General features: G+C 39.1%; 1 protein-coding gene across 3 annotated transcripts in view; it reads right to left on the reverse strand.

The window, feature by feature from the left end:
* Window positions 1-3,060, reverse strand: part of TRIQK (triple QxxK/R motif containing) — a 163,661-nt gene extending 160,601 nt beyond the window's left edge. For all 3 annotated transcript variants that reach the window (XM_088844660.1, XM_088844659.1, XM_088844661.1), the window contains exon 1: window positions 2,929-3,060. The gene's annotated coding sequence lies outside the window, so the exon portion shown is untranslated. The remainder of the gene's footprint in view (window positions 1-2,928) is intronic.
* Between the last annotated feature and the right edge of the window lie 15,643 nt (window positions 3,061-18,703).

Below are 18,703 nucleotides of genomic sequence, written 5' to 3' on the forward strand. Positions count from 1 at the left end.
AGTGCAGCACTTTCACAGCATCATCTTTCAAGACTTGAAATAGCTCAACTGGAATTCCATCACCTCCACTAGCTTTGTTCGTCGTGATGCTTTCTAAGGCCCACTTGACTTCACATTCCAAGATGTCTGGCTCTAGGTCAGTGATCACGTTATCGTGACTATCTTGGTCGTGAAGATCTTTTTTGTACAGTTCTTCAGTGTATTCCTGCCACCCCTAGATCATACAGACCAGCAATTCTAAGTGTATCCATCTGTTCTTTAAACTGAAATTTTCTCTCACTGGACTGAAGTCTAGGTTCTGAGACAGGGAGTGGAGCTAGAAAGGGGAAGGAAGTACTAGTACTCAGTTTTGGTCTCCCACTGAAAGCAAGACATCCAGTCAGCTCTGCTGTAATGAACTGGATATTACCAACTCCACCTGTCTGTTTACAAATGCAATAGCTATTATTTACTAAGCCCCTAAAACTCTAATTCCATTTGAACTGTCTCTGTAATCAATTTATCTTTGTACTAGTTTTTCTACTATAAATGACGTGAGTTAACAATAGTCAAATACTAAACAATTTGAATAAAATTATAAGCGCTAGAGAAGCAACACTCTTATCTTTATTATGAGATACATATTTTCCTTTTTCATCATTTTCCCTATCTAATGATAGTATCTACTACTGACACCCACTTTTATTAATAAAGTTAAATAAAGGTATATTAGCAAACAAAATATTTCTATTTACAGCCTTCCATTTTAATATAGAAATCAGGAAAAGAGCCAAACCAAAGTCAAGTACGGTATTTTTTAGGCATGGGAAATTATGTTATAAAAGTCATGCATTTGAATATACTAAAAGTACTGTTTTTATTCGTCAAAAACGGACTTTGATAGAAGAGAAAGTTTGTGGATTTAATGTTTGTCCAAAATGTTCATCTAAAAAATACAATTTAACATTTCCCCAAACAAGTTGACAATGATTTCTCTTTTCATTTGCTTAAATATAAGAATATTCTTTGAAAGAATGATCAAATGGCATTTATAATAAAACTCAATTTACATGGTTTTAAGAGTCAGCTATAATTTATTGATCATTGGTAGTTCATGTTTGTTAAATACTAAAAAAATAAACATTTTTTTTTTTTTAAAAAAAGAAGAAAAAGGATTCATTGAAGACCTTAAACTAAGGTAAGCTACAGTAAGATGCATTGTGGAAGACGTGGAAGAGACCCAACTCTCCTCCCAGTACTTTTGGATATAAATTACTCAAGTCAGTCTTTGGAGTGAGGCAAGATGGGAGAGTAATTTTCTTAACTCTCAAGAAGTTGATCGAAAACAGATGTTCTTTATCCAACATCCACTTATGTTTCGAATTGTGTCTTTTTCTAAGGGGGGAGTCAGTAGTTTCCCTTGGCTTCTCAAAATGGTATATACCACCAAAAAGGTCATTCATCTTTGAATTAGAAAGTAATCTGTCCCAATTTTTTCAGGCTATGCATATATTAAAAAAATCTAGTGATATCAATGGGGAAAAAATTGTATGCAGGATATTTCAGGTACTATGTAAGAAGAGCTAATACTGAATCAACAACAGAGATCATATAGACCAAAGGAAAAAAAAAAAGTTGAAAGAGTAGTCAATAACAGTTTACAATTAGCTCTCCTTACGTTTTATAACCAAAGGGCACATAAGTATCTCCACTTCCCAGATGAGAGAAGTTACCAAGGTTACTGCCCAATGGCAAATATTTCCTAACAGCTAGATTGCTGATTTTTAGGTCAATCTTCTTCCTAGTGGTAACAGGCACTACAAGCTTACTTCTTGGGGATTTATACAGTAAACCTAGCACAACGAAGTAAGAGCAGACTTTTAGTTTCTTTGTATTTTCTCTGTGGATTGTTTGCTCTGCTGAATCATTTGCGGCCAGATGATGGGGGCAAGGAAGAGCTGTGGATGGTTATCTATGGTTACTGTCTCACAGTTAATCATTAAATAGGGCACTGAAGCCAAAGAGGGCTTCAGTCACTTAGTACCAACCACCCTCCTCCATAAGAGGGTCTGAAAGGGAGAGCATATATTATTAGGACCTGTCCAAAAATGACTTGCCTCAACTTCCTGAGAAGCTCGTTGAACTCAAAACAGCAGCAGCAATCAAAAACACTTCCAGGTAGAAGAAATCACATCTCCTATCTCCCTCGTCCTGGTCATCCACAGGAATACTATTGCCTTGTGGCTTCAAGCACTCTCCAAACCCCAGAAGGCTCATTTCCCACCCCCACCATCCTGGCAAATAAAGCCACGTCAGGCCGCCTGAAACCCTTCTCTGAACATGTTCTGGTCTGCAGATCCTTGTTCATTTTGGAAGGCGAGGAGCTGAAAAAGTGTGCAGGGGAGTAACACAGGAGAGAGAGGCCTGAGTGGGAGCTCTGCACCCCCTACACCGCAGAGCAGGACAGAGAAATCAGGGGACGCGAGCTCACTGAGGGCACAGGGCAGGGGGCAGCCCCAACCCAAGGGGAAGGCCGCGGGGAGGCAGCCAGAGCCCCGCTTTGCGGGGCGGGGCGGCCAGGGCCAGACACGCTGGCAGGGCGGGGCCCGCCGTTCCCTGGCAACCGCGGCGACCACGCCCACCCGCGCGCCAGCGCCCGCCGCCCCACCCCCACCGCGAGCGCCGCACGCGCCTGGAAGGCTCCTAGCGCCACGACCGTTGGTACGGGGCTTCCTGGGCTCTGCGGGCCGCCACTGCCACAGCCCCCTCCGCGCCCACCTCCGCCCAGCCCGCCCAAGAGCGGCTCCCAGGGCGGACCGAGCGTCCCTGAACGCACTGGGGGCCCACTGAGGAACCGCTTTCCCCCCCAGACCCCGAGCTTCCCGGGCAGGGCCTCCCCAGTCCCCTCGCCGCCCCTGCCTCACACACACACACACACACCACACACACCTCAGCTCAGCCAACGCAAGGGCCGACCAACTACGTGTCCGGCTGGAAATGCTGCTGTCCACGGTCCTGTCACTCAGGGGAAGGGGCGGGACGAGCCTGCCGGACTCCCAGAGGGCGGCACGGGGAAGAGGCGGGCTCGACGGGAGGGGGCGGGAGCAGCTCCAACCTGCGCTCCGATTGGCCAGCCTCTCTGTCTGTCCTCTACGAGGGTCCCCCGACGGAAACGCGCGGGCGGGCGGTGTGGCCTTTCCTCAACGTTAAACGCGATTCTCAAGCCCTCACACCTGCCTCGCAAACTGACTTTGGAAGCTGAAAATAAGGACTGTCACTTGTTTTTAAATATAAAACACAGAAATACGTTCTTTTGATTATTGAACTTTTCCCACCTCTCTCACATACACACATCCCCATCCAAACTCTTTGCGGGACATCCCTGGAGGGAAGGATGAACTGTCCAGGAAAGCAGTGTCGTTTGCAGATGCAAGCTTTTAACAGACTGATTAGGAAAGGTGATTCCTGAAACCTAACATTTGCAGCCATGAAATTAAAAGACGCTTACTCCTTGGAAGGAAAGTTATGACCTACCTAGATAGTATATTAAAAAGCAGAGACATTACTTTGCCAACCAAGGTCCGTCTAGTCAAGGCTATGGTTTTTCCCGTGGTCATGTATGGATGTGAGAGTTGGACTGTGAAGAAAGCTGATCGCCGAAGAATTGATGCTTTTGAACTGTGGTGTTGGAGAAGACTCTTGAGAGTCCCTTGGACTGCAAGGAGATCCAACCAGTCCATTCTAAAGGAGATCAGTCCTGGGTGTTCATTGGAAGGACTGATGCTAAAGCTGAAACTCCAATACTTTGGCCACCTCATGAGAAGAGTTGACTCACTGGAAAAGAGTCTGATGCTGGGAAAGGTTGGGGGCAGGAGGAGACAGGGACGACAGAGAATGAGATGGCTGGATGGCATTACCGACTCGATGGACATGAGTTTGAGTGAACTCTGGGAGTTGGTGATGGACAGGGAGGCCTGGCGTGCTGTGATTCATGGGGTCGCGAAGAGTCGGACACGACCGAGCGACTGAACTGAACTGAGATGGCCAGATTCCCAGTTTTCACACCTTTCACACATACAAAATGGGAATGAAATATTGTTGCTATCTGTTTTTGGCACAGCGTCTGACGCTTGAATGATTTACACCTGATATAATCCTCACAACACCCAATGAAAGTTTTATCCACAATCAATCCTGGGTGTTCATTGGAAGGACTGATGCTAAAGCTGAAACTGCAATACTTTGGCCACCTCATGCGACGAGTTGACTCACTGGAGAAGACTCTGATGCTGGGAAAGGTTGGGGGCGGGAGGAGAAGGGACGACAGAAAATGAGATGGCTGGATGGCATCACCAACTCGATGGACGTGAGTTTGAGTGAACTCGGGAGTTGGTGATGGACAGGGAGGCCTGGCATGCTGTGATTCATGGGGTCACAGAGAGTCGGACACGACTGAGTGACTGAACTGAACTGAACTGAACTGATGGACAAGGAGTTAGAGAGTGACTTTCATTCAAATGTAAAAGTGCCTGTAGTCATTACTTTTATGCTGTAGTAAAATGAGCTTAAATTTCTTTTTTACAAACATTACGTGACTTCCATTTTAATTTTTGTCTCACTGAAGTATAAGTCACTTTCCTCTAGGCCAGTTCATCAAATCTTTCAAAACAAACGGGCACATGAAAACCTTGAGAATGGAATTAGCTTACAAAAGAGACAAGTATAAACAGACTAACTAGAAAATTCTGTGAGATGTCCCAAGATAATCAGGGTCAGGAATTGAGTCTAAAATGTAATTTTATTTTCTGTCCTTCTAAATCCCTTGTTGGTTTCCAGTTCCTCTTCCAGAAATAGCCATAGAGTTAAATGGAGTTATCTTAATACTCTTAACCAGATTGGCATGTGTGCAGCTTTAAAATAGTAAAATCCTTTTTCTATATTATACCATAGTATCATATATACCTATATTCCACCAATACCCAGAAGTGTTTATCTTGTCAGATAATGTAGTAAGAAATAAAAACAAACAAAAACAATTCCTTTGGATAAGTGTGTTGAGATTCAATTAAAATGGCCACCATACTATGATAAAACTGTTGGACTAAAGGAAACACATTCCAGTTACAAATGATTTTATCCTCTTGTCCTACTAAATTTCCAAATTCTTCTGAAAGTTTGCTAGTTATGAATACCTCTGTATGAAAAGTGTTTTCATTTATATAACTCATGATCTCCATTATGTTATTTTAATATTTTAAAAATATGTGGTTTTACACTAAAATGTGTTCTGGTTCTAAATTAATAAGTATATTGTATAAATAAATACTGTAAGATTTAAATAAAAATGGTGAATTATTTATTTGAATCCTTTTTCAGTTGCATATTCAAATCTCGGCAAAAGAATATCTGAATATTCTTACATGTTTAAGAGATTCAGTCAGTTAAGTCCCTCAGTTACGTCCACTCTGTGACTCTGGGGACTGCAGCACACCAGGCCTTCCTGTCCAGCACTGACTCGTGGAGTTTACTCAAGCTCATGTCCATGGCGTCAGTGATGCCATCCAACCATCCCATCCTCTGCTGTCTCCTCCTCCTGCCTTCAGTCTTTCCCAACATCAGGGTCTTTTTTAATGAGTCATTTCTTTGCATCAGGTGGCCAAAGTGTTGGAGCTTCAGCATCAGCATCAGTCCTTCCAATGAACACCCAGGACTGATCTCCTTTAGGATGGACTGGTTAGATCTCCTTGCAGACCAAGGGACTCGCAAGAGTTTTCTCCAGCACCACAGTTCAAAAGCATCAATTCTTTGGTGCTCAGCTTTCCTTATGATCCAACTCTCACATCCATACATGACTACTAGAGAAGCCATGGCTTTGACTAGATGGACCTTTGTCAGCAAAGCAGTGTCACTGCTTTTTAATATCCTGTCTAGATTTGTCATAGCTTTTCTTCCGAGGAGCGAGTGTATTTTTAGATACCTTTGAATTATTAAGTGTTATTCTTGAACATACATAGTGCTTCTTTTTTATATCTCATTAACCTAAGTTGCATAATTTTTATGCTTAGGTCATGCATATTTTTTATGCATATTTGTTTTTAGGATTGTTTTTTGGAATACTGTAGATTTTTTGTTTTATGGATTGCATTTACTATATTCATTATATTTTCTAATTGCTTACTATTGGCTTGTGACAAAGCTGTTGATTTTTGCAAACTGATTATGTATACAGCCTTTCAACTTGGTTTAATTTCTTAGCTGCTATAAATGTTTGTCTGTTGATTGATTTGAAATTTAGAATCATGTAAAAATAATGATGAACTGTCTTGGAATTTAGAATTATGTGTAACTGATAGAGTTGTTTCTCCCTTTCCACTGTATATACAACTTTATTTTTACTACTCCCTTAGCTAGGACCTTTGACACGATGTTGAAGGATAACAACAATAAAGAGATCTTCGTCTTGGCAACAATTCTAATTTGAACTATCTCTAAAGTTTCAGCATTATGACACGAAGATCACTTACATCTTTGCTACTTTACTAAGTTAAGGAGATTCTAGTCTAGATTTGTTTTGTTATACATTTTTATCATGATTGAATATTTGCTTCTTGGTGTTCATTGGAAGGACTGATGCTAAAACTGAAGCTCCAATACTTTGGCCACCTCATGAGACGAGTTGACTCACTGGAAAAGACTCTGATGCTGGGAGGGATTGGGGGCGGGAGGAGAAGGGGATGACAGAGAATGAGATGGCTGGATGGCATCGCCAACTCGATGGACATGAGTTTGAGTGAACTCCGGGAGTTGGTGATGCACAGGGAGGCCTGGCGTGCTGTGATTCATGGGATTGCCAAGAGTCAGACACAACTGAGCAACTGAACTGAACTGAATGTTTATTATTGCCCATTGAAATGAGCAATAGCATTTTACAGCTGTTACATTAGTAGCTATTCTAATGTGGAAATGTATTTTATCCTAGAGAAACACTGTTGGTCATGCTTTTTTAAAAATATGTTGCCTAATTTTACTGGTTAATAATTTATGTTTTCTGTATCTATTTTGGAAGTATAATTGGCATATTGTGGGACATGTGTATGTTTGCTATCATTGCCCAGTTTGGGGAACTGTTCAGTATATTAGGTTAATAAAGTGACTTCGGAAGCTTTACCTTATTTTCTTTTTTTTGGGAAACTTTGCAGAAAGCTGGGATGTTGTTTACTTTGTAAAGTCTTACCAGAACTCACTATCTAAGGGAAAACCTGGGACTGATACAACTTCAATTTATTTTGGGGTTAGAGGTTTAATTCAGTTGTTCTATTTCCTCCTGAACACACTTGAAAATTCACATTTTCTCAAATATATATACTTTTTTGTAGTTTTAAAAATTTATTGTCTAGTATTATACATTCTCTTACAATATTTTAAACTTTACTCAATAAATGAATGAACTTGAATTCCTAATGTGTTCTCCTCCTTTTACATGGCCATAGTTCTCAGATTTGTTTATATTAACCTCTCCAAAAATATTGTTTTTGGTTCCTGTTGTCTGAGGAGCCCTTACAAATAGCTGAGAAAAGAAAAGATGCAAAAGACAAAGGAGAAAACAAAAGATACACACATTTGAATGCAGAATTCAAAAGAATAACAAGGAGAGATAAGAAAGCCTTCATCAGTGATCAATGCAAAGAAATAGAAGAAAACAGTAGAATGGGTAAGACTAGAGATCTCTTCAAGAAAATTAGAGATGCCAAGGGATCATTTCATGCAAAGATGGGCACAATAAAGTACAGAAATGGTTGGGACTTAACAGAAGCAGAAGATATTAAGAAGAGGTGGCAAGAATACACGGAAGAAGTGTACAAAAGAAGATCTTCATGACCCAGATAATCACAATGGTGTTATTACTTGCCTAGAGCCAGACATCCTAGAATGTGAAGTCAAGGGGGCCTTAGGAAACATCATTACGAACAAAGCTAGTGGAGGAGATGGAATTTCAGTTGAGCTATTTCAAATCCTAAAAAGTGATGCTTTGAAAGTGCTGCACTCATTATGCCAGCAAATTTGGAAAACTCAGCAGTGGCCACTGGACTGGAAAAGGTCAGTTTTCATTCCAGTCCCAAAGGCAATGCTGAAGAATGCTCAAACTACTGCACAATTGCACTCATCTCATACATTAGTAAAGTAATGCTCAAAATTCTCCAAGCCAGGCTTCAACGGTATGTGGACCGTGAACTTCCAGATGTTCAAGCTGGTTTTAGAAAAGGTAGAGGAACCAGAGATCAGATTGCCAACATCCATTGGATAATCAAGAAAGCAAGAGAGTTCCCAAAAATCATCTACTTCTGCTTTATTGACTACACCAAGGCCTTTGACTGTGTGGATCACAACAAATTGTGGAAAATTCTTCAAGAGATGGGAATACCAGACCACCTGATCAGTCTCCTGAGAAATCTGTATGCAGGTCAAGAAGCAACAGTTAGAACTGGACATAGAACAGCAGACCGTTTCCAAATCGGGAAAGGAATACATCAAGACTATATATTGTCACTCTGCTTATTTAACTTACATGCAGTGTACATCATGAAAAACACTAGGCTGGATGAAGCACAAGCTAGAATCAAGATTTCAGGAAGAGATATCAATAATCTCAAATATGCAGATAATACCACCCTTATGGCAGAAAGTGCTGCTGCTGCTGCTGTTGCTAAGTCGCTTCAGTCGTGTCCAACTCTGTGCGATCCCATAGATGGCAGAAAGTGAAGAGGAACTAAAAAGCCTCTTGATGAAAGTGAAAGAGGAGAGTGAAAAAGTTGGCTTAAAGCTCAACATTCAGAAAACTAAGATCATGGCATCTGGTCCCATCACTTCATGGGAAATAGATGGGGAAACAGTGGAAACAGTGGCAGGCTTTATTTGGGGGGCTCCAAAATCACTGCAAATGGTGACTGCATCCATGAAATTAAAAGACGCTTGCTCCTTGGAAGAAAAGTTATGATCAACCTAGACAGCTTACTAAAAAACAGAGCCATCACTTTGCCGACACAGGTCCATCTAGTCAAAGCTATGGTTTTCCCAGTAGTCATGTATGGATGTGAGAGTTGGATCATAAGGAAAGCTGAGCGCCTAAGAATTGATGCTTTTGAACTGTGGTGTTGGAGAAGACTCTTGAGAGTCCCTTGGACTGCAAGGAGATCCACCAGTCCATCTTAAAGGAAATCAGTCCTGAATATTCATCGGAAGGACTGATGCTAAACCTGAAGCTCCAATACTTTGGCCACCTGATGGGAAAAACTGACTCATTTGAAAAGACTCTGATGCTGGGAAAGATTGAAGGCATGAGGAGAAGGAGATGACAGAGGATGAGATGGTTGGATGGCATCACTGACTCAGAGGACATGAGGCTGAGTAAACTCTGGGAGTTGGTGATGGACAGGGAGGCCTGGCGTGCTGTAGTCTATGGGGTTGAAAAGAGTCGGACATGACTGAGCGACTGAACTGAACAGAACTTACATTACAAGAACTTTTGATCACTCAATGATGGTTAGAAAGAAAGTCTTCCAAGATCCAATTCACAGAAAATCCTTAATTTAAACACTTCTGTGCTTATTAAATAAGGCTTTATTTAGTAACACTTTGTCTATTTGACTTGACTCTTATCTAACTTAAAAAGTAATTATTATTGTCCATTTATTTATCTCTTTTCCTTATTAGATGGTGAACTTCTTGTGGTTAGGGACCATGTCTTACTGATTTTACCGTCTTTGTCACACGGTAAGCTATGATAATAATAAATGATACATGCTATTGGAAGGAATGAGGGAAATGGGAAGGGAGATTGCCAGGGCAGGAAAGACGAGCCAACTTGAACAAGATAAAGGAGTTAAAATAGGGTTTTCAGACATGCAAGTTCAGTAAAGGTTTTACTTCTGTGCATGAATTTGATTTTCAAATAGTGTGTGGTCCATGATATAGAAGTATCCCCCAAATTACTCAACATATAATAAAACTACAGAATATAAATATGTTGTTAAGCAGATGCTGTCAGTGTTTGTAGGTGCCAATTTTTACATGTCCTTTTGTAACATTATTCATGCAGTTTTCCTATGTGCTTCCCCCCACAAAACAATCCATTTTTCTTAAATAATAATAATTGCTAGCAGCCCAACTATAATAAACAACCCTACAATAATGTCAGTATGTGCCCATACAGAGGAAAGAGAAAGGATTACTTCAGAAAACAGATGTCAGCTTCAAGCTTCCAAGGATTTATTATAAACAGAAATGAGTAAAGAACACGAAAAATACTTTGGCAGTGTTATTTGAATACAGAGCTAATGAAAGGCTATATTCACCATCAAATATATGCTAACAGCCAAATTGCCAGAAAATCTACTGTTTCATGAGTGGTCTATGCCAAAACACAGACTACAATTATACATAAAAAATGGTTAAACAAAATGTGGAACAGCAGGATTAACTTTCTACTGGGAAATCTGTTTCAGTATAATTGCACTCTGTTGTGACAAATAGGAAATATATGCAAATAATGAATTAGAAATCAATTATGGATAAATAAATAATGTTACAGAAAAAAAGATACTGTAAGATTAAAATTTGTGAATTAGCCATTATTGTGAAGCACTTTTTTCTTTTTGCTATTCATTTCAATCAAGTAACAATATATATGTAAGCCCAATATAGCTTACTCTGAAAATTCTTTTAACTTTTTTCATTTAAATTATTTTGCTATATAAACAAAATACTAGGAATAAGTTTTAACATTTTCATTGGAAAAATTTAATATTTTTAAACACGCAAGCCATCTAAGAAATGTTTTAAATAAAATAAATGTTTTATGTTTTGCAGTTTTGTGAATCTTACTACTTGATTTGTTTGTCTGAAATTGTTATTGATATTTTGAGTAACAATCAAGTGATACATAGAAAATAACTTTATAACTTTTAATCACATATATTTCAAGTATCAAATAGACTATGCGAGAATACATTGTTTAAAGGACCCTGTTATAATACATAATAGTGTGGGGCGAGATGCTACATTTATTTTAAGAGAGAGGAAAAAAAACCTGTATTTCATTTGTTACACTGCTAACTTCACTTTAGGTAATTGCATTCAGCTTTATTATTGCCCAGAGCAATAACTGATTGTTAGTTATTGAAGTCTGAAATGATTTTCTCATTTCCCAGGGGACTCTATAGAGATTTACATCGTGCACAGCAGTAACTAATAGATATAATCTGGTCATAATGTAGCTATACAATGTGTTATTTACTTGCGGAGAACATAGATGTTCAACATTTTAACATTTCCTCAAGAAGAATGGGATAGTTCATTCGAGATATAAATATTAACTGTATCCTGCTCTACCAAAAATTGATCAGAAATATTTTGTTAGAATTTATAAAAGTATGCATGTATATGGACATGAAGTAATACATAAAGAGGGTTTTATCTTTTGAAATTTTTTATTTTTATTGAAAGACTTTTGAAAAAGTATATTATTTTTAAAAACCCTCTCCAAAATTCCAGCATATTTCTAAGATCCCAGCTAAATTATAACATTTAACGTATAATCAAAGAAAGACAATACTGCAAAATAAATTTAGTGTGTGATTATTCTGCAAAGATATTTTTTATTTTTCACATTATGTCTTTTTAGTTTTATCCTTTTACTAAACCCTCACTCAGAAAGCATAAGCATAAGCTTTCTTAGCTTCCTTTTCATACTAATTTAAGGCTGAATGTTTGAATAAAGATCTTGGAAACCTAACTAGCGATAACATTCACATGAACCCAGAACAGCAAAGAAACAACATGCAAGTTTTTACCAAAATCTTCACTTTCACTGTGCAGAAGACTGTCTTTGTTTGACATGAGGGCATTGGTATGTTCTCATTCTTTGCAAGATGTACATGTGATGCAAATTTATTGCATATGATTCTTGAATAAATAAAATTCTAATGGTAGCATAGTGTAATAGGGGCAAATGTTTTATTAAAGGAGATTTTTCTTTTCTTTTTTTTCTATCCAACTGATATAAATGTTTTATGAAGGTTTCAGAGTATTCCTCCTGGAAACATTATGGAGCCTGTACTTCTCACAAAGCAGGAGAGATTTTTGCATCTTACTCCCATTAACCCTAATGAATGTTACCCACAAAACACCTTATATATCAGAAACAAAAACATCTCTTTTTCCAAATAAAACTTAATAAAATAAAGCAAAACTTCCCTTAGCTATGCAAACAGATATATATTCCTCAGAACTTAATTTATTATGTATACTATAACCTAAAAACATATTAATTCTTTTGCTAATTCTGGAAATCCTCACTGAAAACTAGTGATCTTCAAGCCTTCTCAGCAAAAATTTAATAGCATAGAGCTTTTGTGAGGACTCATATTACACAGATTATAAAATATGGTATAAAGTATCATTATAAATAATTTAAACTAGAGTACAGCCATCACAATAAATGAACAAAGTATATTTTTCAAAACAGTGGCCCTTATTTAAAACAAAATGCTGCCCACTTGCTAATTCAAAAAAGATCTTTTTTTTTTTTTTTTTGCTTTTCTGTGTGCCTTCTGGCATTGATCTCACTGAGAGATTTTGAATCAGGAGATATTTTAATATTCTAAATGGAAATTATTCAGTGTGACATGATAGAAAAGAGAGTATGAGATGCATATTTGGCTTCATTACCAACGTAGCTTTTCCAAACCAATCTTGGAGAGACAAACCCACCAACAATGGGGAAAAGCGTTCCTGTAATTTTAACTGAGATGTGACGCAGAGAATTTACAAAATGAACCTTGCAAATATTTCACTTACATACAGACTCAATCCAGCTTAGAAATACTCTCAAATTCAGGCCTTGTTTCTGAAATGTGAATCCAGTCAATATAATCTGGGCAAGGCAATGGCCTGATGCAGATTGGGAAAGACTTCCTGAAAGAAGACATGCCTGAGCTGAGTCCTAAAAGCTGGAGTCAGTCCAAAGGCTTAGGGCGTGGAGGTGGGGGTGAGCTGAGCACAGGTAGGTATTTATGGCAGAAGATTCAACAGACGCAAACGCAGAGAGCCAAGTCCACTGTGCGTCAGAAACCTAAGGACAGCTCGAGCAATGTCAGAAGACCCCAAAGGAAGTCCGGCCACAGAGGGAAAAAGTGAAAAATTTATTGCATTTTTATGATACAAAATTATACAGTTATTATAGACAAACTGGCTAAACATAGATTAGCACGGATAAAATTTAATAACAAAATTCAGTGGAAAAGAAATACCCTATTGAATATATATCATATAGTTTTTGCTCTTCTTGTTCAGTCACTTAGTCATGTTTGACTCTTTATGATCCCATGGACTGCTGCACGCCACGCTTCCCTGTCCTTCACCATTTCCTGGAGCTTGCTTAAACTCATCTCCACTGAGTTGGTGATGCCATCCAGCCATCTCATCCTATGTCATCCCCTTCTCCTCTTGCTCTCAATCTTTCCCAGCATCAGGGTTTTTCCAACGAGTTAGCTCTTCGCATCAAGTGGCCAAAGTGTTGGAGCTTCAGCTTTAGCATCAGTCCTTCTAATGAACACCCAGGACTGATCTCCTTTAGAATGGACTGGTTGGATCTCCTTGCAGTCCAAGGGACTCTCAAGAGTCTTCTCCAACACCACAGTTCAAAAGCATCAATTCTTCGGCGATCAGCTTTCTTCACAGTCCATGATGTACTCTGCATATAAGTTAAATAAGTAGGGTGACAATATACAACCTTGATGTACTCCTCTTTCTATTTGGAACCAGTCTGTTGTTCCATGTCCAATTCTAACTGTAGCATCTTCACCTACATACAGTTTCCAAATAACATGTGGAACATGTGTAAAGTTTAAAAATACATAAATGAATACTCAGTTTTTTATGGTTATAAAAAACTGTTTTATAAAAAACAGTATAAAAGACCACAGACCAGAAGAATATGCACTAATATTAGAAAGCTATTGCTCTTGGATGATTGGAAGAGAAATATTATTCAGAGTATTTGAGAGGTCCCAATAATTGACTCGGAGAAGGCAATGGCAAGCCACTCCTGTACTCTTGCCTAGAAAATCCCATGGATGGAGGAGCCTGGTAGGCTGCAGTCCATGGGGTCACTCAGTCGGACACGACTGAGCGACCTCACTTTCACTTTTCACTTTCACGCATTGGAGAAGGAAATGGCAACCCACTCCAGTGTTCTTGTCTGGAGAATCCCAGGGACCGGACAGCCTGGTGGGCTGCCGTCTATGGGGTCGCACAGAGTCGGACACGACTGAAGCGACCTAGCAGCAGCAGCAATAATTGACTCTCTCCTTTAGTAACCTCAGGATCAATTAAAAAAGATGACAACTGAAGAGAAAAATATTCATTCTATTTTGATGAAGTCTAGGTTGAGGACTGTGGTGTAGAGATACAGAAAAATAGATTTCATAATACTGAAAATAAACTTAGACAAAGGTGTCCACACTGTCACTAGCAGCTTTGGACATAAGTTTATGTATACAAATAGATCATAATAAGTATGTAAATAGATCATTCTTGGAGGGTCAAATATTGTAGTGTCTTTCCCCCTGTAAAATTCTTGTGCTGTGGGAGAACAATATTGTGATTTTACTGTTGGAAGAGGAGGAGCTGAATGCCCAAGCCCTGTTTTTTCTCTCAGATTCACCAAAATAAGCAGCCCCTCCTCAGAAAAGAGATAAGTGTTTGGAGAGGCCAGTATTCCTACGCTAATGACAGTGACCTCTATGTCTAATGAGACAGCACCAGTAGACAGTAAGATTTCCTCTCTAGAAGACGTAAAAATAGCTTACAAAGAATGCAGACTTCCCATTTGCAGCAACCGCGATCTGCTGTGCTCGCTGATAAATCCTAAACACCAAGAAGAACTGCTGCCCCACAGCAGGTGCTCAAAAATATTTGCTAAATGAATGAAGACCTTATTTTCTTTTAAAAAAATGTTCTGAAGAAAGCACCACTGGATGTTAAATCTTATTTATTTTTGATGAAGGGTACATGTGTATTGTGATACTTGTTTGATTCTTCTATAAGTTTGGAATATTTCCGTATACAAAGTATGAGGCTAGAGATAATCTTATCAGTAAAGGTAGACTAAGAATAGACCTTGAAGACACTCAAATGCCTTGTAGATGGGTTAGGTTCTAAGAACAACTGACAAAAATTTACTGAAGCCACCCCACTTCTGAACTTAATGAGTCTAGGTTCATTTCCTGGATTAAGGATCACCTGGAACAGAAATGAGGCAAAAGAAAAGAAATCTGGTAAAGGAAAATGAAAAATTGGCAAAAACGATAGTACTATTTTTGCATCCTTTCTGTTTTGACATGTTTTGATGGAAAATCCCTCATAATGGATACCATGAATGGAGAGGGATGTTGACCCAAAGCATCTGATTTCAGACAAAAATTATATCAGTGTAGCCAAAGTCCAGTTTGTATGTGGTTTACTTCTGCTGCAGTTTCTTCTAATATCCAAGATTCTAGTGGTGGTAGGAGAAATAAGCTGATCATTAAAGAAAGTTTTGTTTTGGAGGTTTTCTTTTAACCCCAAAGATAAGAAAGGCAGATTTTTATAGTAAAATAAGTTGAATAAAATGTGTGCCTTTGATAATTTCTTTTATCCTTGCCCTTCAAGTAAACTTAAAGGTGCTTGAGTGAAGTGTCATTGGCATTGTATTTAACAGTTTTCAGAGTCCTGATACTACATAGAGATCCTGCCCTCCACAACACACACACAATTACATGGATAGCCTTCTTCATTTCTGCTTTCCTTAATTGTGAGAGCTCAAAATGGACCTGACATCAACTTAACCAGAGTCAGCTTCCCTTCCACAAGTTGAGGAACACAAAATCTCATAGTACTAATATAAGATGGGCAGAGACATTATATATATGTAATGTGTGTTTGGAGAAGGCAATGGCACCCCACTCCAGTACTCTTGCCTGGAAAATCCCATTGACAGAGGAGCCTTGTAGGCTGCAGTCCCTGGGGTCACTGCAAGTCGGACAGGACTGAGTGACTTCGCTTTCACTTTTCACTTTCATGCATTGGAGAAGGAAATGACAACCCACTCCAGTGTTCTTGCCTGGAGCATCCCAGAAATGGGGGAGCCTGGTGGGCTGCTGTCTATGGGGTCGCACAGAGTCGGACACGACTCAAGTGACTCAGCAGCAGCAGCAACGATGTGTGTTTAATCACTTCTGAGTCTCTGCGGCCCCAAAGACTGTGGCCCTCCAGGCTCCTCTGTCCATGGAATTTTCCAGGAAAAATTATTGGAGCTGGTTACCATTTCCTACTCCAGGGGATCTTCCTGACTCAGGAATCAAACCCACATCTCTTGCATCTCCTGCTAAGATTCTTTACCACTAACACCACCTGGGAAGCATATATATGTATGTATATGCATATACACAAAAGATATTTTTAACAATTAAAATTAGTAAACAGTTAATAACAAAATTAATGGGAAAGTACTTTGGGTGGTGTAATGTGTATATGTGTTTAGAGTCTGAAAATAAGGGAGAAAAACGCAATCTTTCTAAAAATTAATCCTCAGGGTCAATTTCCTTAGATGTTTCTCATCTTTTTTCTTCTTCTTCCTGAACTGTTGACCATCAGGATATTTAAAGGTCGAAAGAAAACTCTATTTCCTCAGCAGGATTATGTAAGGAAGCAAAATTTCCACTAAAGTCAGGATAATCTATTCATTTAAACATTTCTCTTTAGAAGCTCCTACAATGGTGATATAAAGAATGGGCTTCTGGACCCAGGGTGCCTTTATAAAATCCTCACCCCAGCACTCCCTAGCAGGAAATTGACCTTGAGCGAATAATCAGACCTCTCTACAACATAGTTTTCTCAACTATAAATAGGGAGTTTTAATATTTGCTAACTCACTGGGCTGGGATGTTAAATAAGCTAATATATCAAAATAACTTAGCAGAGTATATAACATATTAATCAGTCAATAAATGTTGGCAAATGGGTTACTGACATGTTAAATTATTAATAACAGTTTACATGACCTTGCCCATTTGCAGCATGTCTATTGATAGGTGTGTGCTACCAAAATACATAGGCAACAAGAAAACACTGAATAGCTAAAGCATCGATTTGAGTTCGTGGTTCTTGACCTCCCCTTTTAGTTAATTCAGTGAGGCAACTAATTGTTTCATGTTGTGTTGATAAAGCTTCATCTGGTAAATCCCTCAAGATTTAAATCCTATTTTTAGTGCATCCATTTTATTTAATGACAGATACTGACTATTAGCAGTAGCAGCAACAGTATTAAGTCACTCAGTCGTGTCCCACTCTTTGCAATCCCATGGACTGTAGCCCCCCCAGGCTCCTCTGTCTGTGGAATTCTCCAGACAAGAGTACTGGAGTGGGCTGCCATTCCCTTCTCCAGGGAAATCATCCCAACCCAGGGATCAAACCCAGGTCTCCTGCATTGCAGGCAGATTCTTTACCATCCGAGCTACCAGGGAAGCCCCTTAAGTTTTTTTAAAGTTGTTTGATGCAAAAGATTATGTACTTGTTTCTGGTTTCAATTTCATCTTCATGCTGTTCATGTTTCCTGAGAAAACTGAAGCTCCTAGAGAATAATCCCCTCTCTTATTGCATAGAGCACTCACGTCAGCATATGAGAAGCTACGTTATACCCTGAAAGTGTTAGAATTAGTAATTTAATAAATGGCCCGAAGTGAGGACTTCAGGCAGCAGCTTAGTCCTGGGTGGTCATGTTCTCTTACCAGCTGACTCTGCGGTCTTGGCCACCGTGATGGATCAGTTGGACATCTAACTTCAGGGTGTCCGGGGGCTTCTGAGAAGGGGTGAAGTCAGAGTTTTCCTTCACAGTAACACTGATTCCCAGTCTTCCTCTTGGTGGGGATTAGACCGGGAGTCACATTGAGAGGTAGCTGATTGGTGGTGGAAACGGAGGGGAAAACATACCCGAGTGAGCCCATTCGAGGCAGAAACTGGAAGCTGAACGGGAGGGACACAGAGCAGGGGCCGGAGCCCAGGCCGCTGAGAAAACAAGGAGACAACTTGCATTCGCATCAAGTCTACATTCCAGTCGCCACAAGGTTTGGCTGTTCAGTCTTTCTTATTCTTGCTTAAAACACCTTTTTTTTCCTCTGGCTTTCCTTAAGGATTGGCTAAGATTCCTGTTTCCCTTATTTTTATAAGATTCCCTGTAGGAGGTGACCTGAATGAATCCTTGTTCCTTGCAAACAAAAGAACCTATATAAGAACCAAAATAACAGAAAAAATCATTAACTTTGGGACTGAAAATATGTACCATATTAATGTAGTTTATTAGTGCACCTACATTCAATAATGAAAAAATGCATTTATAGGATTTTAATACTGGACAATCTTTTACATTCTATAGCAAGATTTTTTGTTTGTTTTCCATGCCTAATCTATAGGGGGAAATGTATGAGTTTATTTCCATAAACAGTTCATATTTTGAGCACTTGTGTAGATATAATGCATTAGGGACTTATGCTAATTTCATATATCAATATTAAAATAATTAGCACAGCTTTGTTTTAAAATACTATTCTTATTATTGTTCATATTATAGAACTTTAAGGATATAGAACTCATTTAAAAAATCCTTTGGGCTTTAACTTTTACATAACAA

The sequence above is a fragment of the Moschus berezovskii genome, chromosome 16 (genome assembly GCF_049115385.1).
Source record: "Moschus berezovskii isolate FMDL1 chromosome 16, NW_MosBer_1.0, whole genome shotgun sequence".
NCBI lineage: Eukaryota > Metazoa > Chordata > Mammalia > Artiodactyla > Moschidae > Moschus > Moschus berezovskii.